General features: G+C 36.7%; 1 protein-coding gene across 1 annotated transcript in view; it reads left to right on the top strand.

Moving 5' to 3' along the window:
• Positions 1 to 27,055, top strand: part of Dhc62b (Dynein heavy chain at 62B) — a 962,114-nt gene that overhangs the window by 710,337 nt on the left and 224,722 nt on the right. The gene's annotated exons all lie outside the window — the stretch shown is intronic.

Raw genomic sequence — 27,055 nt, 5'->3', positions numbered from 1 at the left:
CCTTCATTTGGTAATTACTTGGCAACCTATGTTTGTTTATGTTGTGATGCAACCATAGGTCGTTAAGGGTTCGAAATACGGAAGAACGAGTTGAGACGCGACTCGTGTTCCGGCTTTCATACAGTTAAGACCGTTTACTTATTCCTCCGTGCGTTCTTCCTCGCGATTCGTATGAACGTCCGTTAAGTATTTAATACGCGAGATCCACAATCATTAATGTCACAGTTGTGAAACAAATAATTGTGCATTAATAAAAAACAACCAGTTCTAGCAAATTCCTTTACGCCTTCTTTCCTGATTCATAAAAACTCGTTAACCCCTCGGTACGTCCTACACATTTAAAATGGAAATATCGGAACTCGTATCAATTTTAAACATACAAAATTATCCATCAATCTTTCTCTTATAACTAAAGAAAAATCTTTCTTAATTTTGTTTATTGAAGAACATTTATAAGTGATTTTCGGGGCATTGGCCTTGTTAGCCGAATTTGCCCTGTAAAACTCGATTAATTCTTGTTTTCTTCGCTAGTTAATGTAGGATATTCTGACCGGTAGTATCCCTATGCTCCACATTGCCAGCATTCTTTATTTTTAACAAAACTCTTTTGCACTTTATTAAAAGATTTATTCTTTTCAAAATTCTTATTGTCTTTTTTCCTTTCTCTTTCTTTGTATTGTTACGTCCCTACGAGTCGTCTGTGGCGGTTATTCCTGAATTTGAAAATACCCGTCTTCGGGAGAATATCCCCAAACACGTTGCTAAGGGTTGTTGTTAAACAACGGCAAACAGTTTGAGAATAATCGATTGGCCCTATATAATGAAAAGCAGAAATCGTATTAGGAAAATTTTCGGAGCCCAAGTTTAAATAATAATAATTATTATATTTTAGTATATATATATTTTCAATTTTAAGTAAATGTTCTTGCGTGTATTTGTTTTCTTTGCTTGTGTTCAAGGAAATAATTTCTTGGAGAGATGATGAAAGGAGAGAAAAGGGGAGGAGAGTTCTACGGAAGGAAACGGAATTGTAAAAAAGAAGAGAATTCTTTTGATAGAAGATGCCTGCTTCACTCGCGGTTTTTGAACCGTGGTTTTCCCGTCGGGTCTTAGGGCGAATGCCGAGGCAGAGGCTTGAGGAGTTCTCATATGAGAATATGGGGTCCACGGTAAATACCCCTCTTTTGTCCGAAGATTCGCTCCCCTATTTTGAGATGCGGAGATGCGGCAGTATTGGATATTTCCGGAAATAAGACGAAGAACAGGGGACAGCTACTGCAATTTCAAGATTTATTGAAGTCGATTGGGTTCTGGATATTGACGGTGCTCGGTAACCTACAGCAACAGCTCAGGGTAGAGCAGGAGACCGTTACCATGGAGTCGACATTGGACATTGGACATTCTTGTCAATGAAGCAGGTTTGATTATAGTATCCTGTATATTCCTGAAGGGTGCGTGATTGAGGCCGGCAAATAATGGCGCTCGGTGACCTGTAGCAGCAGCTCAAGGTAGAACAGGAAGTCATTAAGGCACTCTGGAGTCAACGCCTTGGAAGAAGAGGACAACGGTCAATCCATTCAATTTAGAAGAGCCCTTCTACTATTGATTATCGGAACTACAATCTTAAAGAAGGGGAGTAGTGTTGCGTCCCTGCAAGTCGTCTGTGGCGGTTATTCCTGAATCTGCTGTACCCGTCTCCGGGAGAACATCCTCAAACACGTTGTTAAGGGTTGTTGTTAAACAACGACAGATATCTTGAGAATGATTGGCCATCTTGAGTCTCGTGTTGGTGGTGATTCCGAGCAGACGGATTGACGGATTACGAGACTATCTGTTTTGTGTTTTGTGTTCTAAGTTGTTATTAAAATTCCTCTTGTTCTTTTTATAATAAAGTGTTCTTTATTTACGTCGCGGTATGCGAATGCCGATTGTGTCACGTGTGTTCGAGTAATATCGATTTCGATCCGCGGACGCAACAGTATTCTTATTATTTTTATTAAATACAAATCTATTTCTTTCATTTTTAAATTGGTAATTATTTCTCTCATTCTTTCTCTTGTTAAAACTATTTTCTTGAATAACTTTAATCGCCATTGCTTTTTCTAAAGCTTATTTCAAAGAAGACACATTCTCTAATTGCAACGTGCGTTTAACAAAACTATCTGTTAACGCAGCAATAAATTGCGCGCAAGCAATTTTATTTCTTACTTCGTGTGAGCATTCGAAGTAAGCCAATCACGAGAGACGTTCCAAATTCGTACCCAATGTTGCTAAATCTTCACAATTTTTTGTTTTCTGTTAGTGAATTCCGTGTAATATATTTGGACTAAATGCTCTTTCCCAAAACGCAATTCTAACCTTGATTTTAATTCTTCAAACTTTAAATATTCGATCTCGAAAATTCCGTCTAATACGAAACGCGCTTGTTCCCTTAAACACGATGCTAATGCAACCGTTTTATTTGAATCAGACCACGCATTTGCCCGTGCTATCAGATGGAATAGAGTGAAGAATTCTCGCAAAGAAACACTTCCGTCGAAATTATCAGGTTTCACTTTATAGCCGATTTCATTATTTAAATTTCCGCGCTACACTATTATTTTTCTATTATTAAAATAAGTTAGCTGGTTATTGGTGTAATCCAGCTGTCGCATTCTCTCCTCTATTCCACAAAGCATTTCGTCACGTTGATGCAACTATGCCTCATAGTCAGCTCACTGTTGTAATTATTCCTCGCATAGCTGTCGGATCTTTCGCAGCACAGATTGGAGAGTGATCGCCTTCGAAGACGGCCCTGAAGGCCTGATGTTGCAGCTTCCGTTGTCATTTCTGCGGTACGGAGCGGAGTCGCAGCTCTTTTTCATGTCTCCAGTTGTTGAATTTTGTTGCTCATTTCCTCTAGCCATAGCTCGTTGTTTGCTCGATCCTCTGACGAGGCCACAAAATGTTGTGTCTGCGGAACTACTTCCAACATATCTCGAATGCGCGTAACACAACCGGCACTTGGGTATCACGCCATGAATAAAGAATACGCTTTATTGGAAAAACATAAGGAACTTTAATAACAAAACTCAACCAAACACAGAACAAATAATAACTATTATTATAATTGTAATTGGCAAATACGTCTGCACGGAATGACATTCGTCCAGACTCTCAAATGGCGGCTCTTCTCCCAAGATATCTGCCGTTGTTGTTAAACAAATCCCCGGCAACGCGCTTGAAAACGATCTCTCGCAGACGGGCATACTTTCGATACAAGATTGAAATCCAGAGACGCAACAATATATATGTATATTGTACGCAAAAAAGTTTAATATTTATCCCTAAAAAATAACTGTTAAAAAAATTTTTACTTGGAAAATAATAATAAAAAAAAAATGATTTTTTTCTAAAAAATAAAAATCTTTAAAAATTAAAAAATAAAAACTAAATATGCAATCAAGTTAACTAGCCAAGTACATGGAAGCAGTTCAGTTTGTGAGAGTTCGTAATTTGAAATAGTATGTGTTTGGTAAAATCAGTCTTGCATTTATAGAAATATTATAGATTCTTTCGAGAAAATTAAAATGCATTTTATTTTTATTAAAAAATTATACTATTATGTTCCCCTCCCAAATAAATATTTTGTATAATATATAAAATAGTACTATTGTATTGCGGATTTTATCACAAATAGTAAATCATAAAATTACTTAACTCCTACTATAATAATATCGATCACATTAATCACCAATTTCAAATTTAGAAGTTCCCAAACCAAACTGATCGACTTGTTTTGAAATTAATCATAAGCTTTGCCAGATAGGCCCGAAACGACAAAGATTAAAATTAAAGTGTTATACAAAAACTTGGTGTGCCCGAGTCGCTTTATAAGTCATATATTTTTATTAATATATTAATAATTATTTCTGATAATTAACACAGATCCGCAAAATGTTTGTGTACAATATAGAAGTGCTGCGATATGATTTTATCATTTTATTATTCTATATAAAGCCAAATAATAAAAATGTATATTTAATGCTGTTGTTTTTTATATCTTTGGTAGAATTCTTACAAGATTTATTTTGCTATATTAATATAATCTCATTGTTTTTAGCCATTTATAAGTTAACCTAAAAATACTAATTATGCATTATGCATTAATTACAAAAAAGACAAATAATTGTTTAAAAAATACATTGTAAATAATTTTGTTAAAAACAATTTTTTTTTTATGCTAATTGATTTGTCTCATTATTCCGTACATAAAAGTATTACGATTATAAGATTATCGAAAACTAAATATTTTACGAGATATTTAATTTTTTATATCAAAATATTTAAAATATTAAAGTATAAAATAACTAAAAAAGTACTTAATAAAAAAATACTTTATTATAGTGTTTTAAAAAGCTCTCGAGGTAAGCTACAAGAATTGTAATGAAAAATAGATGGTTCCATTTAAAAAAGTCAAAGTGATTTTTATATGACCTTGACGGTGCTATTCAAGGTCATACTAATATTATTATATAATGCGCCACTTAGAGCTCTACAACTTTTGCGTGAAATACTTTTCACGAAAATGTGTTGTTTCCTCAAAAAACTGCTGATAGGGGCGCTCTGTACATCCTGTATACTTGGCATCGCTTGATATATAGGGGAAAGTAGGGTAAAACCAGGTAAGCAGGTCAAATCGGGTAAAACATATATATAAATGAAAAATTTCGAAAAATATGAGTTTTACAGAACATTGTTTCGAATAAAAGTTGTGAGATTTAAAACGATTTATTTACTGATCTTATCAGTTTGAGTTTGGATGTCGTCACCAAGGTCAGAATAAGGTCTTGAATTTTTTAAATAGAACTACATATTTTTTATTGCATATTTTTCTAGCTTATTTTGATACTATAATAAAATATTTTTTTATTAAGTATTTTTCGAGTTATTTTATATCTTATTGTTAATTTGACATATTTTGATATAAAAAATAAAATATCTCGTAAAATACTTAGTTTTCGATAATCTTACGGTAATACTTTACGTACAGTATAATAAGACAAATCAATTGATATAAAAAATATAATTGTTTTCAAGAAAAAGTATGTAATTATTTACAATGTATTTTTTTTAACAATTATTTGTTTTTTCTTTACACTAATTGATTTGTCCCATTATTCTGTACATAAAAGTATTACGGTAAGATTATCGAAAACTAAATATTTTACGAGATATTTTATTTTTTATATCAAAATATGTCAGTATTTTTATACTGACAGACTTGCGGCCGGTTTGCACTTTTCGGCCGTTCTTAGCTGCAGTCATCCCCACTTCTTTTGTTTAATATTATCTAGGCTGCTCGCGGAGACGTAAGACGCTCGAACTCAGGGATGGTATTAGCTGTAAATCATATGAGGCTTTAGCATGTATAGTTCCGCGCGCTGTTTATTGTTTACAGAGTTATTATGTTAATTTATTATTATTATTATGTTATAAAGTTAAAGATAATACTAAAATGAAGAATGTACATGTTAATTATATATATATATATATATATATATATATAATATCAGGGTCTGTATATAAGTTCATTATATATTAAGACATATACAGGGTGTCCGGTAAAGATTGTGCCAACGCTTGTGAGCGGATAGAGCACAGTAAACTGAGCAGAAAAGTCCTGTAACATTTTTTTCTGTAACACTTAATAAAGGTTATTATTCAGTAAAGTTTGCCAATCAGCATCGATTTTTAGCCGCGCGCCTGATAGTGTGTATGAGCGTCGCTACGGCGGCGCACACTACCAGGCGAGCGGCTCACCGATGTGCGTCCGGCTAAAAGTCGGCGCTGATTGACCAGACTTTACTCAATAATAACTCCTTTGTAACGATGCACCCCCCATCGTTACCCGGCACGTAGCCAGCCGGAAGTCTGCCGCCCGGCGAACACCAGCCGGGCAGTGGCAGAGGCGCCCAGCGCCCTTTTTAATACCTCAATCACCGCGGTTGTGATAAACAACCATACGGCCGTTATACGGCCGCCGTTACGCCGAAGACCGAGCATAGCCGAACGCTGCCAGAAGATCCCGAGCGTCATCCGCCGAAACGCCGCGTCGTTTCGCCCAGGGGAAGCGACGCGTTTACCGTAATTACCCGCCGAAAACAACGCGTCGTTATCCCCACCCGGGGGCGAACGACGCAATTACCGATAGACGCTCGGGTATAAGAAGACAGCGTTTCGGCATCTCGGGACCAGAACGATTCCTGAATCCGCTCGAGCAGTACGCGATACCAGAGCCGATCCTGAAATTCGTAGCAACGACGGAACGTGAGGTTGACGTGTTCGCAGCCTCCGCCGAGCATTCTCGGTTTCCGCGCAGTCTCCGAACTCCTGACACAAATCCGACCGACTCGACGAGAGCGGAGTGTTCGCCGCTCTCCTAGACTACGGTCTATCATTCGACCGCTCCAGCTAGCCGGACCGTGGGTTTGCGAGTTCGCTGCCCCGTCGAGTTTTCTCGACTCCGACACGCTATCCTCAACTCCGCGAACGGAAGCAGGGACGGAGAGTTCTCCGCCCGGTCGAGGGTACTCGATCTCCGCTCGCATTCCCCGACCACTGGGAAACACGCGATTAATCCCGCGACCACGATCAAAACCACATTAATACTAGCGAATTATAATTATCGCGCCGAAATACCTATCACCTGATATTTCATTGTATTCCGCGCGCCGTCAAAATAAACACGGCCTTACCGTACACGCGCCGACTGACCGCGCCCGATTTCTTGCGCGTCTAGCGTGCCGTCAAAATAAACACGGTTTTACGGATATTGTAAGCGGTTCGATATATCGAACATCGCGCACCGAATAATCTACGCGCATTATATCTAGCGCGTTGCACCATCCGCCATACGCTCACTATTGTACATCGACCATTGCCGAAGGAGGCAAATAAAGACAATATCTAAATCTTTTCGTATGTCTCACCTTTTCACGAGTCCTGATCCCGACCGAGCTCATCCCCGCACTCGCGAAAAGTGACCCCGTTATACCTTTATTAAGCGTTATAGAAAAAATTGTTACAGGACTTTTCTGTTTAGTTTACTGTGCTCTACCCGCTCACGAGCGTTGGCACAATCTTTGCCGGATACCCTGTATACAGAGTGTTTTGGAATAACCTTCCGTCCGTAAAATGGCGTATTCCTGATACAATTCTAAGACGATTTTTCCTTTACCAAAATTTGAATTGAAGCGTAATTTTTGAGTTATAAACAAAAATAGTTAGCAAATCACGCGTCGAGTACAGAAGGCAGATAGGAACGATGCGGCGCGCCGCAGCTGACAGTCCGATGTGTGATTATCACCGTATGAGTCGCTAACTATTTTATTTTATAACATAAAATTATTCTTTAAATAAAATTTTGGTAAAGAAGAAAATGTCTTAGAATTACGTCAGGAATACGTATTTCTTAAAATAACGTCATTTTAGCAAAAGTTGTTCCGTATCACTGGCCGTCGGACGCTGCAATCAACTGATTGCTACACGCGATATGAGTATGGCGGAGTGTGTGCGTAAAAAAAAGAAAGAGACAGAGAGAGAGAGAGAGAGAGAGAGAGCGACAGAGAAAGAGGAAGGAAAGGAGGGAAGGAGGGAGAGACGTTTATACATACGCACGCACGTACGCATACAGCTGTAGGACGGACCGAGGGGTTAACGAGGTTTTTATGAGTCAGGAGAGAAAGCGTAAAGGAATTTGCTAGAATTGGTTGTTCTTTTATTAATGCACAATTATTTGTTTCACAACTGTGACACTTTAATGATTGGATCTCGCGTATTAAATACTTAACGGACGTTCACGCGAATTGCGAGGAAGAACGCACGGAGGAATAAGTAAACGGTCTTAACTGTATGAAAGCCGCAACACGAGTCACGTCTCAACTCGTTCTTCCGTATCTCGAACCCTTAACGACCTATGGTTGCATCGCAACACAAACAAACATAGGTTGCCAGGTGATTAACAAATGAAGGCGCTGTTGTCGAGTTGGCATGCAACGAGACAACTGCTGCGCGCACAATACAGATGGCAGCAGAAAGTTATGCCAAACGGACTATAAAGTCTATAGGCTCTTACAGCTTCGGCTTAAAGTCGAGTCTTAAACGATCTTCACTCGTTAAAATACGCCAAGGATCATTATCCTACGATTCCCCTAAGCTAAGATATAGCTTCTCAAAAATCGGCAAAATTTGCAAGTTTTAAGGTGCACCCCTAATTGTTTTGCGTAGTGTATATATATACACTACGCAAAACAATTAGGGGTGCACCTTAAAACTTGCAAATTTTATATATATTAAATTTTATATATTTTATATTTTATATATATATATATATTGTATACATATATATATAATAAACATGTATTCTTCATTTTAGTCTTACTTTTTACTTTATAACATAATAATAATAATAATCATAATACCTCTGTAAACAGCGCGAACTGTACTTGCTAAAGCTTATATGATTTGCAGCTAATACCGTTCATGAGGTCGAATGTCTTATGTCTCCGCGAGCAACCTAGATACTATTAAACAAAAGGAGTGGGGATGGCTGCAGCCAAGATCGGCCACAAAGTGCAAACCAAGCTTGTGGCCGGTTTTTATGAAAAATTATTTTATTATAGTGTTTTGAGAAAGTCTCGACAAAGGCTACAAAAATATGTAATAAAAACTAGGGCTGTTCATTTAAATATTTCAAGGTGATCTTGTCCTGATCTTGACGACGCCATTTAAACCCAAACTGATAACTCAATTAGTAAATAATAGATCTTTTTAAACCCCATAACTTTTATTCGAAATAATTTTCTATGAAACTTATACTTTTCGAAATTTTTCAGGATTCCCATACTTTTTCCTCATCCTGTATATATATATGTGTGTGTGTGTGTCTCTCTCTCTCTCTCTCTCTCTCTCTCTCTCTCTATCTCTCTCTCTCTCTGGAGGAGAAGACGTGTCAAACATCGCTCCGCAAAAGTAATAACTTTTTTTAAACGGTTAAATAGTTACGGGGAGTGATAGAAAGTTATTCAAGTCATAGCGGCATAGACCGGCATTAGCCATGAGTGTTATCTAGCCGGGATATGCTGTTTTGTGGGCGTGAGAAGTGCATTTTCTGTTTGGGATACCAAAGTCTCACACGGAAGGTAGACATTAAAGGTGGACACAAAAGTGCTGACGTGTGACAGTGGAACAGAGGTGACTGATCGCTTACGCTGATATTTGCGGTTTCGGCCGATAATTATCGGCATGGACGATGAATATGCTGAATATCGATGCTCGGCATGTAAAAAGACAATAAAAAATCAAGTGGTAACATGCAAGTCTTGCTATCAGGTGAATCGAATTAAGCTGTTTTACCATCCAGGATGTGTAAGCAAGCATAGGATTTACGATAAAAATCAAGAATTGGTACCGTGTTCTGGCCCATTTGACAGATTTACAATTGAAAGTGAAGCAGACATGAAGAAGGCATCGGCAGTGGCCGGGAGTGGCAGGGACAGGCTAGGATCTACAGGATCTACAGGTTCGTTTACGACGCCAAGTAGTGGAAATAGAATATCAGGAGCGAGTGGATCATCGACTATTGACGTAAAAATAGATTGGCTGGTAAAAGTTGTAAAAGAAATAAAGGATGAAACAGCATGTAAGAAGGAAATTAAAATGATGGTCAAGGAAATAGTTCGTGAAGAATTGGGAAATGTAAAGCAGGAATTGCTGGAAGAGCTGAAAAGAATGATACAGGGAGAAGGAAGTGGATCAACAGGAGGAATACAAAGGAGCTATAGTGAAGCGGTTAAAGAGAAAAAGAAAGAGAATGTTATAATTATCAAACCCAAGATTCAACAAGAGAGTGAAGTTACAAAAAAATTGATAAAAGAAAAGGTAGATATCAAAAACATGGCGATGGGAATAACGAAGCTAAAAAAAGGAAGCAAGGGAACAGTGATCATGGGTTGTGAAACTGGAGAAGAAATGAAAACGCTGAAAGCCACAGTGCAGGATAAACTAGGAGAAAATTTCAAAGTTACGGAATCACCGCAGATGAAGCCTAAAATAAAAATTATCAATGTCAGCGAAGAAGAAATGAGATTGGATGATGATGACTTAATAACTACAATCAAGAAGCAGAATAGAATTGATGCAATAAATGATGGATTCCAAATGCGAATAGTGAAGAAAATAGTTAAAGAAAAAAGAAATGATAGTAATCAACTTAGAAGAAACGAAAAAGAAGAAGGTTCGATAATAATTGAAGTAGATGAAGAAACGCATGAATTGATGTTAAAAAAAGGGAAACTAAATGTAGGATGGAGAAAATGTCCTATATTCAATCACATTAATGTTAAAAGATGCTTTAAATGCTGGGGATACTATCATATTGCAAAAAACTGTACGCGAGATGAAACATGCCACAAATGTGCGGGAAATTATAAAGCGATTGAATGTACGGCAACAAAGAAAAAATGTGTAAATTGTATGTTTAAAATTCGAACATACAACCTGAAGATAAGTGATGAACACGACGCCCTTAGCCCAGAATGTCCAACATTTAAAAGGGCGATACAGGAGGAGAAGAGGAGAGCCGGCTGGGAAGATGCGAAATAGCAACTACAGAAGGAAGCGGAAATAATATTGTATACAAACGCGCAAAGTTTGATGGCGCATAAAGATGAGATACAACATCAGATTATGAAGAAAGTAAATCCAGCATTCATAGCGTTATCAGAGACAAGATTGACCGCTGAAATTGAAGACAGTGAAGTGAACGTGCCAGGTTATAGTATAATTAGATGCGATGCTGAAAATAGAAATACAGGAGGGGTTGTTTTATATATAAGGAATGATGTTAAATATGAAATAGTATTAGTAAAAAAATTAGAATCGAATTGTTGGTGTGCTGCGATTGAGGTGAAAGACAAATTGTATAGAGGAATAATAATGGTAATATATCATTCACCGAGTGCATCGCATGGTGATTTCGTGAGATTTCTGGAGGATATAATAGAAGAGTTAATAATACGGGGAGAATGTATGGTAATAGGAGACTTTAATATAGATATTATGTTAGATTCGTTTTATACAAGGAAGTTACAAACGACAATGTTGAGCTTAGGCATGAAACAATATGTAAATAAACCGACGAGAATTACGAAAGATAGTAAAACAATTATAGATTTAATTTTTGCTAATAATAAAATAGAAGTGCAGGTAATGCATGAACCTAAAATAACGGACCATGCGTGGCTAAAAGTTGAACTGAATGCGAATAAATTTGATAATAAATACAGAGAACTTAGTGTTAGGAATTATAGAGAATTTAATATAGATGAATTTATTAAATTAGTGGAAAATAAATTAGAGAAAAACCAAGATATGAATATCAGTGTGAGAGCGAAGAAATTTGTTGATAGTATAGTAAATGCGTTGGACGCTACAGCACCTAGAAAAAATTTTAGAATTCCGAGAATATGGGAAGGGAAAAAGTGGTTTTCGAATGAAATAAGAGAAGCAGCGGCCAAAAGGGATGAGGCATATAGGAAGGCATTGTATGATGACACGGAACAAAATTGGTTGCAATTTAAAATTGAAAGAAATACAGTAGTTAAATTAATTAAGACAAAGAAGAAAGAATATTATGAAAATATGATAGATCTTAATAAAGAAAATCCTACATCTATGTGGAAAACACTAAAAGAAATAATTAGGGGCGAACCAGGAGGTAAGAGGGAAGTAGAGAATATAGATTTTGAAATATTAGACAGTACTGAAGGATGCAATATAGCAGATAAATTTAATTTATATTATATACAAAGTATTAATAGTATAGTAAAATCTATAAATGGGAGTAAAACTGGAAATGCATGTAAAAGAATTATTATGTTATTGAAAACGAGGGAATTATGGAAAATTTTGAAATGATTAGTATAGAGCATTTACAGGAAATTGTTATGGGACTACCGAAAAAGAAAGGTACAGAGGAGGGAATAACTAGCGATATATTAAACACAGCATTTTGCGTAATAAAAGAGGAATTTGTTGATATAATAAATAACTCTTTGAAGGAAGGTTGCTGTCCAAAAGGTTGGAAAACGTCTACAATAATACCGATTCCAAAAGTAGAGAAAGCTAGAAAAGCAAGTGAATTTAGGCCTATAAATATGTTACCAATATTTGAAAAAGTGTTAGAATTAGTAGTTAAAAAGCAAATTGAAACATATTTGGAAGATAACTGTATTATAACAGAACATCAGTCGGGCTTTAGAAAACAGTATTCGTGTGAAACAGCGATTCAAACAGTCATTGATGAGTGGAAATTGATAGTTAGTGAGGCAAAAATGGTAGGGGTAATTTTCATGGATCTTAAGCGAGCCTTTGAAACAATAGATAGAGAAAGATTATTAGAGAAATTATATCAATATGGAATTAGGGGAATGGTTATAGAATGGTTAAGATCATATTTAAAGGATAGAACACAGCAGGTTCAATTTAACAATAAATGGTCTAAATTAATGACCACAGAATATGGAGTACCGCAAGGATCTGTATTAGGACCTTTATTATTTATAGTATATATAAATGATATAATAAAAATCTGTCCAGAAGGATGTAGTATAAAAATGTTTGCAGATGATACGTTAATATATGTAACTGGAGAAAGCAGCGCGGAATTAGAGGGCAAAATGAATATGGCATTTACTATAGTAGAAGAGTGGATGAATATAAATAAGTTAAAAATGAATGCAGGAAAAACGAAATATATGATTGTTAGAAGTATAAGAAAAGAACTGCGAGGTAATATAACATTGAAATGTTTGGATGGAACTGAGATTGAACGTGTGGAAATAATGAAATACCTAGGCATAATTATTGACGATAGACTACGATTTAAGGACCACTGTGATTATATGCTAAAGAAAATAGGGAAAAAAACGAGTTTTTTGAATAGAATAGGTAATTATATATCGGCATACACTAGATGTATTGTATATAAGACAATTATAGCACCTCACTTTGAGTATTATGCGACGCTGTTAATTGATATGGGAGAAACACAGCTGAGTAAATTGCAAAAAGCACAAAACCGGGCCATGAGGATCATATTGCAATGTGATAGACATACCAAAGTGGAGCGTATGCTGCAAGCGCTGCAGTTTATGTCCATAAAACAGAGGCTATATTATAATGTGTGTATATTTATTTTTAAGGTTTTAAGGAACATGTTACCGGAGCAATTAAGAAATAGGTTAGAAATTGTGGGAAATGAGAGTGAAAGGCAAACACGACAAGCTGGGGATATTGCAATAAAATATCGCAGAACAAGGAGTGCGCAAAAGAGTATGTTTTACGAAGGAGTGAAAATGTATAACGCCTTGCCAGCTGAAATAAAGCGGAATGAAAGAATTGTGCCGTTTAAGCGAATGTTAAAGGAGTATATTGTAATTAATGTAAACTAGATTTGTATTACAAATAGCTGAGAAAGCTAATAAAGATCAATCAATCAATCAAAATCTCTCTCTCTCTCTCTCTCTCTCTCTCTCTCTCTCTCTCTCTCTCTGTGTGTGTGTGTGTGTGTGTGTGTGTGTGTGTGTGTGTGTGTGTGTGTGTGTGCATTACGCAATCTTTATATTACATACATTGCATACATATATATTTTGTTATACATAATATGTGTAATACAATGCACATTTATCAATATATACATACTTTATCTAAAATTTTATGTATATAAATCATAAATATAGATAATTCACCTACATTTGTTAGATTTTTGCATTAATGTAGCTTTTTAAAAGTATACAGGGTGTCCCATTTTAAAAGTTACATTCTCATAACTTTCCAGAATCAACGTTTGAAGGGAAACGACTCGGATAAAAGTTGTAGGGAACAAAGGGGGCTATCTAATAGTCTCATTATTCTGTACATAGAAGTATTACGGTAAGATTATCGAAAACTAAAAAAACTATTTTAAGAGATATTTAATTTTTTATATCAAAATATGTTAGATTAAAATATAAAATAACTTAAGAAGTACTTAATAAAAAAATACTTTATTATAGTGTTTTGGAAAGCTCTCCAGATAAGATACAAGAATATGTAATGAAAAATAGGAGGTTCCATTTAGAAAACGGAAGTTGACCTTCAAATAACCTTGAAAATAACCTTTAATGTCAAATCCAAGGTCACTATCAGATAGCCCCCTTTGTTCCCTACAACATTTATCGGAGTCGTTTTCCTTCAAACGTTGATCCTAAAAAATTATGAAGGTGGTACTTTTAAAATGGGACACCCTGTATATAAAATATATATGTATTGTACACATACACATACAAAGAACATTTAATTCTTATATCTATATGGCAAGCTAAAAATGAAACAATTGCGAGATTAAGGGGATCCAAGGCTTGTCTGTTTTATCGACCAAAACGATTATTATTTTGCACACCGAAATCTTTTTTTTGGTTGAATAGAATAATAAATCCTTTTCCACGATTTAAGTACACATCGAAACAAAGATGAGACTTCACGAGTTTATGTTAAAAACGGAAAGAAACTAAAAAAATACAGTTTTTTTTATCGGCTTCTGGCGTCAGGTCGAAACAATACTTATGTAATATAAAAGTTTTGTAATGTGTACGTGCAAAATAAGATACCTCTCCGCTCGGAAATGCCTGAAAGAATATAGGTGAACATTTAGAAACGTGTTTAGAAGCCTAGTAAAAAAAGATTACTGTCTGCAAAAATTTCGTGCATATGTGTGTGTGCGAAATCGAGGCTCAAGAGTAAAATAGAGCAGTAGATTAATTGCGTGATGTCGCGATAGACGGATGCAATCTTACATGACAAGGACAGACATAATCGTACTACCTTTGTCTCTTTCATGCGTATGAGAGTAATATACATGTACGCACTAACATTATTGCAGTATCTTTTTTCTCTCGATCATACGCTCTGTCTCTTTCTAATAGCTCGCTCGCTATGTACTACGTATCGCTTAGCTTCATGCTCCTCGCATATTCACTTACGCGTTCACTCGCGATTCTCTCTCTCTCTCTCTCTCTCTTTCTTTCTGCTCGTTCATTATTGTATTCTTTTATTCCCATTATTATATTCTTTTATTTGCCCAACTTTTATTCTTTCTATTCTCGTCTCCCTACATGAAAATAAATAAATTTATTTATTTATGTTTATTTGATACATCATAAATGAGATACACAAGTTATTCTCTTTTTCTATTTAACTATAGTTAAATACAACACATGTACATACAAAAATACAAATAATTAAATACTTTTTCAATTTATGACATACACAATATCTCATTTATGTTGTATAAAATAAAGACGAATAAATTAATGTATTATTATGTAGAAAGACGAGAATAGAAAGAATAAAAATCGAAGAAATAAAAGAATATAATAATGGGATGAAAGAATACAATAAAGAACGAGGAGCAAACGAGAAGACAAATATCAAAGAGTTCCGAAGTCTCGCTCGCGAGGCTCTCTTTATCTATAATATCTCGGGTTACATATCGTTCGTAAAATTTCTGTTTTTCGTATTTTATCGATATCAAAATAATTCTAATAGATTAATGAGATTCTTGCGATTAAAATAATACTAAACATGACATAAATCGGATAATTTTTAATCAATTATGTTATTAAAATTATGATTACTTATTTCATTTAAAATTATCCAATTTATGTCATATTTGGTATTATTTTAATCACAAGAATCTCATTAATCCATTATAATTATTTTTATACTAATAAAATACAATATGAAAGTATCAGTTTTTATTTTATAAGATGTTTATATATAGTGTAACAGTATATTTCTTTTAAAATTATTTAATTAATAATTATTTATTCGGCGGGCGGTTCTCCGATGCCCACGGTACACCTTCGGCGCGTATTTCGAATATCGATCTCGCGATCCACAAAAATTCCCGGAATCGCAAAATAAACCAAGTTGGGCGCCAGGTACGGCAGGCCGCACCATTCACGATAAACGCAACACCAAAAGATAATCGCGCGACCGATAATTAACGCGACGGCAAAATTCCGCGGCTATTCAGTATACCCGAAATGGTAGAGGGGGGGGGGGGTTCGGAGAAGATGGGAGAAATCTTGAGAGTCGAGAACACGGGAGCCAAAATGAGCATTCGGTCGATTAAAACAAAGATAACAATAATATATTTAAAACGAAAGAAACAAGAGTATAGAGCAGTTCGTATAAATAATAGCCTTGGATGACAGTAATTATTTTACAGGCGAATAAGATATATTATTTCCGCGGAGATCGGCACGACCGTGCGCAACAGTATCAACTTACCGGGCGTCTTACGCGCTTTAACTCGACTTTTCGGCCGCGAGGATTTCCGCCGTACGAGACTTAATCAGGCCGCGACAGCTAAAGAAATCTCTCGAATACGCCGGTAACTACTTTACGCACGCTCGTGAATCCGCTTCGATATAATAGAAAATACTAGGTTACACGACTCAAATCGATCCGTTGGTCCGGCTCGCGGTAAGCCGATATACGTCTCAATAACAATGACGGTGACCTTTGCGTTAAAATGCCGAATCTCTAACTCGAATGACTCGCGAAAACTAATAGCGGGCTCACAGACACCCGATAGATTTATTGTACGAAGTTTTAGGATTTCGCTTTCTTCTGACTCTAATTTCTTACAATACTCACAAAACACACGCTAACAATACACAGAAACAATACGGAAATTATCGATAACGACTGTGGTGTACGAGTCGCGCGGCACAATACTTTGCGCGAGTCGGAATATCGATCGCGTGAACGCAAAAATCCCGATAATTCACAACATATTATACAGACAAATGCGAAAATAACACTAATGACTGTCGGCGGCGGCGAAGTGAATAGAGAGAGCCTATTTTACCTAATTCGGATGAGCGACATGTGCCCGTCGGCCGTGCGACTTAATCTACCAAAAATATTCACCAAATTAATCCACCAAAACGCGTGGCTCGACAACTATTAAGGGCGCGACTCATCCGAATTAATTACCTACAATTATTCGGCAACAAAATCGGGTCGACGACGCTCGTCCCACCGGCAGGAATATCTCGGCTTTCCCTTAGCGATCTCGTTCTCGCTCGCTTTGGGCGACCTGCGTCCTTCCTAACGGCTTGCCGAACAGTGCCGAGCGAGAGTCTTGCAGGAGACACGCCGGCGCGATAAATCGCTATCGCGCCACTTGTGGCGCTTTCGCGTTACGCAGGGCCGTCCTGCGGTTCTCGCGATCCTTGTTGTCATCACGGCCGTGTTGGTGGGTTCATCGCCCCGGAGTTTCCCAGATTTTCTTGTTCGGCTTAAAAGTGCGGGCTTACGGCTGCGCCCGATCGGCTCTCTTCCCTATTTGATGGAATAGGTTCCGGATTGAGAGTCCGCTCGTCGCCCCGTCCTTGGGACTCCCTCGCTTCGTGCGGGTGGAGTGGCCTCCCCTTTGGCCGGATTATTCCGGCCCTCCGCTCTCCTTTCTTGCCGTAAGAAATATACATTACCGGCAGCGATGTTTACTAGCCACCAAAAGTGTCTTTTAATAGTTAATAATTACGACCTGACGTCTCCTGTGTCCTTGGTGTCCTGGACTCCCGCTCTTCTCTCTTTCTCTCCTTCCGCCGGATGGGATCCCGCCGCTCGACCTCGTGCCGACAACCAATTCGCGGGCTCATCTCGAGCTTACATTTTCGATTTTTCTAACCGAAAGTCAGATCCCGCTGATCTGACCATCGGGCCGCTCTCTCCCTAATTTAGGAAGACGCAGGCCCCCGAAAAACCGCCCCCGATCGGGCCATTCGGCTCTTGTGACGGACGTCCCAAAAACGTCACGTCACAATAGTAGATAAGGAAAGATCCCCGTGCGATGCTGGAGAGTCGACAAAAGCGAAAGCGAGAAAGAATGAAGGAGCAAGCGAGACGACAAATATCGAAGAATTCCGAAGTCTCGCTCGCGAGGCTCCCTTTATCTATAATCTTTCACGTTAGATTAATATATATAAATTAGAGGATTGTAGATAAATACGCGACAACGCGAAATTTTGTTTCTAATCTAATTTTACCTCAGGAGAATTTTAACTCACTCTGTTTTCTTGATTCCATGTTCTACAATTTTTATTTTATAATACTTTTTGATAAATCTAATAATTTTAGTGTTGTTTTAAGTTTTTTGGTGAAAATTATTTGTTTTATTTTTTGCGATTTTCTTCAAAACGAAGCAAAAACGAACAAATCTCTAAAGGACTTTTTGTCTTAGTTTATCGGTCCCCTACACGCTCCTAAAGTTTTGACATTTAAATTGGGGACACCCTGTATAACGTATTATAAATGTTTCTAAATTTATATTACAAATATATAAACATTTACATACATAATTATATGTATAATATATTTACATATATATATATTTACACACACATATATATATATATATATATATATATATATATACATATATATATATATATATAGGGTGATTCAAAACAACCTTCTGTCCTTACAATGTCATATACTTGACACTATTCTAAGACGACTTTTCCTTTGCCAAAATTTTTTTCGAGGCTTAGTTTTTAAATTATAAGCCAAAATAGTTAACGAATTACGGGCCGCCTACGCGAGACAAGCAGGGGTGGCGCAACTCACCGTCCGATGCTGGTGATTAGGTGAGGCGCTCGCTGCGATCAACTGTTTGCTACATACGATGGAGTGTATGTGTGAGAGAGAACGTATACGCGTATACACACACATACACATTCTCTCTCTCTCTCTCTCTCTCTCTCTCTCTCTCTGTCCTTCTCTTTTACATCTATCGCGTGTAGCAAACAGTTGATCGCACACATGCACTCTGTCTCTCTCTCTCTCTCTCTCTCTCTCTCTCTCTCTCTCTCTCTCTCTCTCTCTCTCTCTCTCTCTCTCTCACACTAATTCTTACCTTTTATGTAGTAATTCGTTGCCCTCATACGACTCAATAAGTAATACTTCCGTATGATAGAACGAGTAACTAGCAAACTTTTTTCACTCATAAATTGTACCACTTATCGAACTTTTACGAATTAATCTACGCACTTTATCGATAAATTGAATTTATTAACGATTATAACGGTTAATCACAATCTACCGATTACTACCGATTAATTATTAAAATATCTCGAAGAAAGAAACGCGTTATTCGATGCGAAAACTGCGCGACGACAACAAGCAAGTTGTATCGGTACTAGCGTTGCCGGCATGCCGGCTGCCGGCTGCCGAACAACTGAATGTATCACATTACGCGTGATCGACGCGGACGCTATCATGTGTCCCGTGATCGGCTAAAGCCTCCGACATTGTAAATTCGATAGTTTCGAAAACATAAAACTATAAAATATGAAAATATAATGACGTATAATAACATCGTTTTTTTTAATAAATTCAGTTTATCGATAAAGTGCGTGGATTAATACGTAAAAGTTCGATAAGTGGTACAATTTGTGAGTGAAAAAAAGTTTGCTAGTTACTCGTTGTATCACACGGAAATGTTACTTATTGAGTCGTATAAGGGCAACGAATCTCTACATACAAGGTAAGAGTCAGTGAGTGAAAAAGAGAGAATGTGTATTTGTATGTATACGCGTATACGTTCTCTCTCACACATACACCCCATGTAGCAAACAGTTAATCGCAGCGAGCGCCTCACGTAATCACCAGTATGGGACGGTGAGTTGCTCCGCTCCTGCCTGCCTTGTGTACGCGGCCCGTAATTCGTTAACTATTTTGGCTTATAATTTAAAAACTAAGCCTCGGAAAAAATTTGGCAAAGAAAAGATCGTCTTAGAATAGTGTCAAGTATATGACATTGTAAGGACAGAAGGTTGTTTTGAATCATCCTGTATACCATATATATTATACATGTATAAAATATATTATATATATATATGCATGTATATATAAAAATATGCACATACACAAATAATTAAGTGATATTTCTCTTGAAAAATATATGGAAAAGGACATGTCACAATATGAGCGATGTTGAAATTTTGTGTTCAAACTATGCAATAAAGACACATCTATATTTTACTATCATCGACACGCTTAGATATGCTTCGCTATCTGCGAGACCATACAGCAGTAAAAATACGCGATATTGTCTCAATTCAATATATTGAACACAATGCAAAAGATTACTTTTTCTATTATGCATATGTTTCAAATAATAATGGGTAATGGCGGAACTAAAAACGTCGGTATTATCGATATTTTTAGTTAGGTTTGGATGAGGGCGCTAACCCGTCGGAGTTTGCCCATCGCTTTAGGATCCCCTTAAAAGATAAATCTGCATAAAAAATTACACCTCACCGATTTAATCGCTAGTTAAATATATTGTAGGGAGGAGTGTTCTGAGTAATTCCCCGCAAGAATCAAGTAGGCATCGGAGTTGGTTTAGGAGATATAACAAATTAAAGTTTTACAGTTTTAATGCTTTTTCTCGGGTATTATAAAGTAATATTAGGAAAAGTGAAGTTTGTGTATATTGTATTTGTTGTAGGGTAGGTATGGAAAAAGTATTTGTTTACGTTTACGGGATAGGTACATGATCATAGATATCTTGTCAATAATCGGTTTCATCTATTTCTCGCAGTTCATTAACAGCTTCAATATGCGACTACATGAATTTTTGAGTCATGTCTTCAATTTTACTTTTAAAACTGAAAATGGCTTTGGGTTATATGTCTGGAAGATTATATGTTCCGGAAGTGGAGTCCCCCGAAGAGGGGGGGGGGGAGAAGAGGCGAAACCCACTGTGTCTACGCATATACTTTACAACGCGAAGCGACGTCTACCTTACATTGTTGTGTGGATGGGAAAGTGTATGCGTGGATGAAGTGGGTTCCGCTTCCCTTACGAAGAGGCTTCACTTCCGGAAGATATAACCTAACGCAAACCTATTTCTTTTTATAATACGTAAAGAATAGCATTAAAACTGTGAAACTTTAATTTGTTATATTTCCCAAACCAACTCCGACCCTACTGATTCTTATGGGGAATTACTCAGAACACTCTCTCCTACAACATATCTAAGTGATGATTAAATCGATGAGGTGTAACCTTTTACGTATGTTTACCCCATTTTTTGTTTAACATTTAAAATATTTTATTGATTATAAAATAAGACATTATATATATGTTATAATATATATGCATATTCAATAAAGTATATATACAGGGTATTCGAAAAAAACATTCAATATTTATATAATAGATAGGATGCATACTGAGTTAAAAAATTTTATTGAACATAGGTTGAAAACTCAACCATTTCTGACAATGAAATATAAACATTTTTATATGTTAGCATTGTTACGTCCGGACTCGTGGAGAATTGAGTCGGGAAGAAACGCAACTTATCTCGAAACACACTCTCTCTTTCTTTTGCGAGACAAGTGTTTCCGAGTCGGACGAACAGTACAGAACTCTAGACAAATTAACGGCCGGAAGGATTGCTCTTACTCTATCAGTAGGCCGTTTCGTTCGGTGGTTCCTTCTCGGGTCTTTAAGTCCCTTTAAGGGAATTGAATGTGTGATCTCGGAGTACGGGAAGGAGAAATTAACCCTTCTCGGGTTAATAAACTAATCGGATTTAAAGTTAAATCTTACAATTTATTCAAAAAAACGAAACAACAAATTTTAAAGATGCGAAACATTATTTAAGTATTTAATATTAAGTATTACACGATAGAAATAAAATTTAGTTATTCTTAAAATCTAATATGTATATGAGTGTGTGAGTGAGTGTGTAAATGTTTTTTTCGCAGGTGATACATTAGCACAGAAGGCATCAACCGGCATGAAAAGAGGAAGGACTAAAATTTAAATTCAGGTTGGAAATTTACAATGAATAATTTTAATAAAACAATATAAACTATTGAGCAGAAAAAAAATAAATGGGAAAGAAAGGAAAATAATATTATAGATCTTCGAATTTTAATTTGGAGGGAGGAGAAAAGTTCATCCAAAAAGCTTGTTGTGCCTCCGGGGTGGCACGGTAGTTGGGACCGTTTGCCGGAAGAAATTTAGGAATTCGGACTCCGCCCAAGAACTGCACTGACTTTATTTAAATAATTCTGACACCTTTGAATTCAAATAAATATATACATATCTGTTTTATTCGTGACTTGGCTTAATTACAATGTTCCCGCACATTCGCTCGCGTCGCGTATCGCGATAGCGGATATCTTGACGTGCGCGTGTCTAGAGTCGAATTTCGAGACTCGCTTCTCGCTTCTTCCTATGTATTTCTGCCGACTGCGTGGCTACTCGATATTATAATAATTATCGACACTTGCTTTGACACTCGCGATTGTTAGCGATTTCACACGCGTGGAGGTAATTACGAATAAAGATTGCCCGCGTTAGGTAAATTAATGATCAAGGTTGCCCGCTTGATAGTTATTGTGACTGCCCGCGTAATATTAATTAATGATAAAGACTGCCCGCCGCTCGTTAGCGATGGGTTTTATTATCTTCCCTTGGTTTCCTGGGAGGGGATCGTTTAGCGACAAGACTATGTGTCGTGTCGCTCGATTTTGGCAAGATCCGGATGCAAACTAAGGAGTTCTAAGTAAGACTTCTTTGCTTGCATTTTCGCAATGTCTTTATTCCTTTTTACTTCGCTTTTAAGTAGGACATCTACGTTGCATTTTCGCAATGTTCTTCTTCCGCTTGTCCTGATTTCCGCGTTTTCGCAATGAAATGATTGCATGGTCGCTCGGGCTTCGCGCGTGGCTCGCGTTATCAGCGCTTCGCTCGGTCAACGCTCGTAACGTGATCTGTATTCGCGTTACACGTTGAGCAATGCCTTATCGTATAAAATAATTTATATCTAGTAATTCGTGTATAGCTTTTTCGGACTATAACAAGCTCCTATAGGGACGCCTATTGGAAGTTGAGAATCTGAGATAAAAAACGGGATAGTAGACTCAGGAGGATTTTCTCAAAAGATACGACGGAATTAATCAAGGTCTGCAAAATCTGGGCCTACGCGGTAAGCCTCTTCAGGAAGCAGATCGGGAATTGGAGAGAACTGTTCCAGGAGATATCTGAACCAATTTTTTTGAGCCTGGTCTTCGTGAAAATCTGACTCTTCTTCAGTATCGAAAGATCTCTGTTCGAAATCTTCCGGTTCCTCTTTGAGGTCTGGTAACTCCTCCATGAAGTCCTGGAGTCCTGGAGGGCTTCCTCAAAATCGTACGACGCTCCTGGGAGATAGGATGATTCGTAACATGAAGGGGGAGGGGGAGTAAGAATTCTCGGCGGTTGATAAAACTCAAGGAAGGCGGATGAATATTCAGAGGGAGGAGGGGGAATGGTAATCATCAAGAGACTCTGAGGAGATGTATGAATAATCGGAGGAGAAGTAGAAATCCTTGAAGAATGAGACTCTAGAGAGATTGCGAATAATGGGAGGGGGAGGAGAAGGAGGAATCCTCGAAGGTTGAGGATTTGGAAAGATAAGAGAGACATAGGTAAGAAAAAATATATAATTACTTACAATGTATTTTTTAAAATAATTATTTGTTTTTTTCACACTAATTGATATGTCTCATTATTTTGTACACAAAAGTATTACGGTAAGATTATCGGAAACTAAATATTTTACGAGATATTTTATTTTTTATATTAAAATATGTCAGATTAAGATATAAAATAACTCAAAAAGTACTTAATGAAAAAATACTTTATTATAGTGTTTTGAAAAGCTCTCAAGATAAGTTACAAAAATATGCAATAAAAAGGAGGTTTTCATTTAAAAAATCAAAGTTGACCTTCAATTGACCCTCAAGATCAAGTTCAAGATCAAGTTCAAGATCATCATTCGATAAAGCATACCCGATTTACTTAAAATATGTTCGCGATTTTTGATAAAAACCATTTATTTTTCTTTTAAAAAGGGTGTACGGATGGTCGAGGATACCCTGTATATATATATATATATATATATATATATTCGGTGGTGGGAGAAGATTTTCTTTTAGGTCTAGCAGCTAAGCATGAATGCTAATCATAGCATTATTTCAAGATCCCGGCTCATCACACTTAGAGATCCGCGAAAGGGAAAGAATAGCTTGAGTCTAGCAATAAGCGTGAATGCCAATCTTGACAGTTATCAAGATCCTGGCTAATCAAACTTAAGGATTTACAAAAGAAGATTCAAAGAAAAAAAAATACAAATATTTAATAAACAGAAATAATTTAATAATAAAATTAATAAATATTTATGGATGGGTATTAATCGAAGATTCAAATTTAGCAACAAACTGTTTCTTTCGGGAGGAAGGATAAGAAAATGAGAGAAATAAGAGAAAAAAAACAAGAGAAGAGAAGAAAATTGACAAATGACAAGAGAGAAGAAAAAAAATGATGGACCAAGGACTATAGCTAACTGTTAGGTTGAGATTAGAGCCAGTCAGAAGAACTAAATCAATCAGAAACTGAAGACAAAATGAATTTTCGAGAGAATTTCACATATCTTCGAATCTTATCGTCTCCTCATGTACCCTCTCTATTAGGCGACCAGAACTTTTTTTCAACAAATCAAATCTTTACTTATTGCCTCTCTCATGAGTTGGAGGTGTCATCCTTCCAAAAGAAGGTCCAGAAGATTGCGTCTATTGATGTAGGTTTCTGTTTTTAGAAGTTAAGTCCAGCCTATTGGAGAGTCCGTTATGATCGGCTAAGTTGGCATTTTTATTATTCCCTTTGAAATTTATTTCAAACAGATAACATAAGAGAGTGGTTAGGCAGGCGAGCACGTGGTCAAGTATCGCGAGTTCTTGTTATGGATCGTACTTTCATCTGTAAACTATTGTCCCCGTCCTTCTTCTTATCCTTTGTCTTAAACTCTTAAGTCTATTGCGCGAACCTTAGAGTTAAGTATTTAATCCATCTGCTTGTTTCACATGGTCTAGATCAGTGCTGGGATTTACTTGCAACTTTCAGCCGAATTTCTTGACTCAGACTTACTGCTCCCCTCTGACTGCTTGCGTCTTAGCAATGTAGCACCGAACGCTCGTAATTAAAGAGCGTGTCACTTAGTCTCAGGAATGGGCGTATCACAAATGTAATAGCGCAATACTCTAGTAGCAAAATTTCTCATTAAAATATTCGTCTTGTTATTTTACTTTGTATTAATAATAAAAATAATTATTATTCTATTATTAATACAAAATAAAATATTAAATAGAAAATTTTAATGAGAACTAGAGATAAAGATTTAGACAGATTATCTTCTCACATCGCATGCAACACGTAGAAGCCAATAGATCAATCATGATGCTAATATAAATGTTTATATCTCAGAAACGGTTGAGCTTTCAATCTATGTTTACTAAGGTTTTTTTACATTAGTATGCTGTGTTCTCTTTACCATATAAATATTGAAAATATAGTATACAGAATGTCCGATAATAATCGCCCTATAATATACAGATATAGCGGGTTAAACCGAGTAGAAAAGTTTACCGTTTCGCGATTTTCGCAATTATTATTGAGAAATTAATTGAAAAAGATCAGCCAATGCGCGCAAGTATTAGCGCGCTGCGAGTAAGGACGGTCCACGCGGCATCGCGATTGTGAGTCGCGCTACGAATAATATTTCCTATTTTTTATACAAGAATTCAGCATTCCGCGATGTATATAAACATACTGCTATCCGCTCCTCTCGCCCCTCTTTTGCTTCGTGACGCGACCCAACCGCAATACTACGCCGGACGTCTTTTCTTGCAGCGTGCTAATACTCGCATGCATTGGCCGATTTTTTAAATTAATTTCTCAAAAATTATTGCGGAAATCACAAAACGCTAGAGGATTTTTCTACTCGGCTTAACCCGCTCTACGTGCACGTTACGGATGGGGCGATTATTATCAGACACTCTAATTTAACGTACAGGGTGTTTCTGAATCCGTGTTACAAACTTTTAGGAATAGGACTCAATGAAAGTATCGTTTTTTATTGAACAATTCCTGTCCTTCAACGCGTCCTCACGTTTTCAAACATGACAGGATTTAATGAAAAGCTTCATTGATCCGATCAATCAGTTTTCCCTTGGTGTTAACGGAGGTGGCATCTGTATACACAGTAATTTTGACATATCCCCAGAGGTATAAAGAGGGTTCATGATAGGGAGAGCATGCAAGCCATGCAATAGGTCTCTCTTTCCCTATCCTTAATCCTTTCGGCTTTTACCTTTGGGGACATGTCAAAAGTACTGTGTCCGTTATCCCCGTTGACATTGGGGACCTCCCCCGGGGAGGAACTGATTGACTGGATCAATGAAACTTTTCACCGAATCAGGAAAAATTCTGTTATTTTTGAAAACGTAAAGATGAAAATTGAGGAAGACTGAGGTTGCTTAATAAAACACGATGCTTTCACTGAGTCCTACCATTTCTTAAAGTTTGTAACATGGATTCAGAAATGCTCTGTATGTAGATACCCATATAGCACGGAATATTTTAATGATGTTGCAACAATGTTACAATCTTGCAAATTGTAACATAATAAAAATGTTGTAGAAGCATTGTAAGAAAATGTCACTGTTCAGTACACCCTAAGGGTACACTACCACCACACAAAGGCTGATCCCAAACTGAATTTCCCAACCCGTGCCTTCCCCTTGTTAGTTTACTTACTTATTTATATTTATTTATTCATGTTGTCGCTTCCCTAATGAAATGTAAAAAAAAACTAAAATAAACAGGATACAATAATTTCGCGTTATCGTTTATTTATTTACAATCCTTTAATTTCATTTCAGGAAGATTTTAATTCACTCTCTTTTCTTAATTCCACGCTTTACACCTTTTATCTCATGATACTTTTCGAAACTTAATAATTTTAATGTTGTTTTACGTTTCTCTTTTGAATATTTTTTTGTTTCGTTTTTTGTAATTTTCTCCAAAACAAAACAAAATTGTCCAGATTTCTAAAGGACTTTTT

The sequence above is a fragment of the Polyergus mexicanus genome, unplaced genomic scaffold (assembly GCF_030449975.1).
Source record: "Polyergus mexicanus isolate NDT 795.1 unplaced genomic scaffold, iyPolMexi1.0 SCAF_10, whole genome shotgun sequence".
Lineage (NCBI taxonomy): Eukaryota > Metazoa > Arthropoda > Insecta > Hymenoptera > Formicidae > Polyergus > Polyergus mexicanus.
The sequence above is the reverse complement of the archived record's forward strand: the minus strand, read 5'-3'. Positions and strand labels throughout refer to the sequence as shown.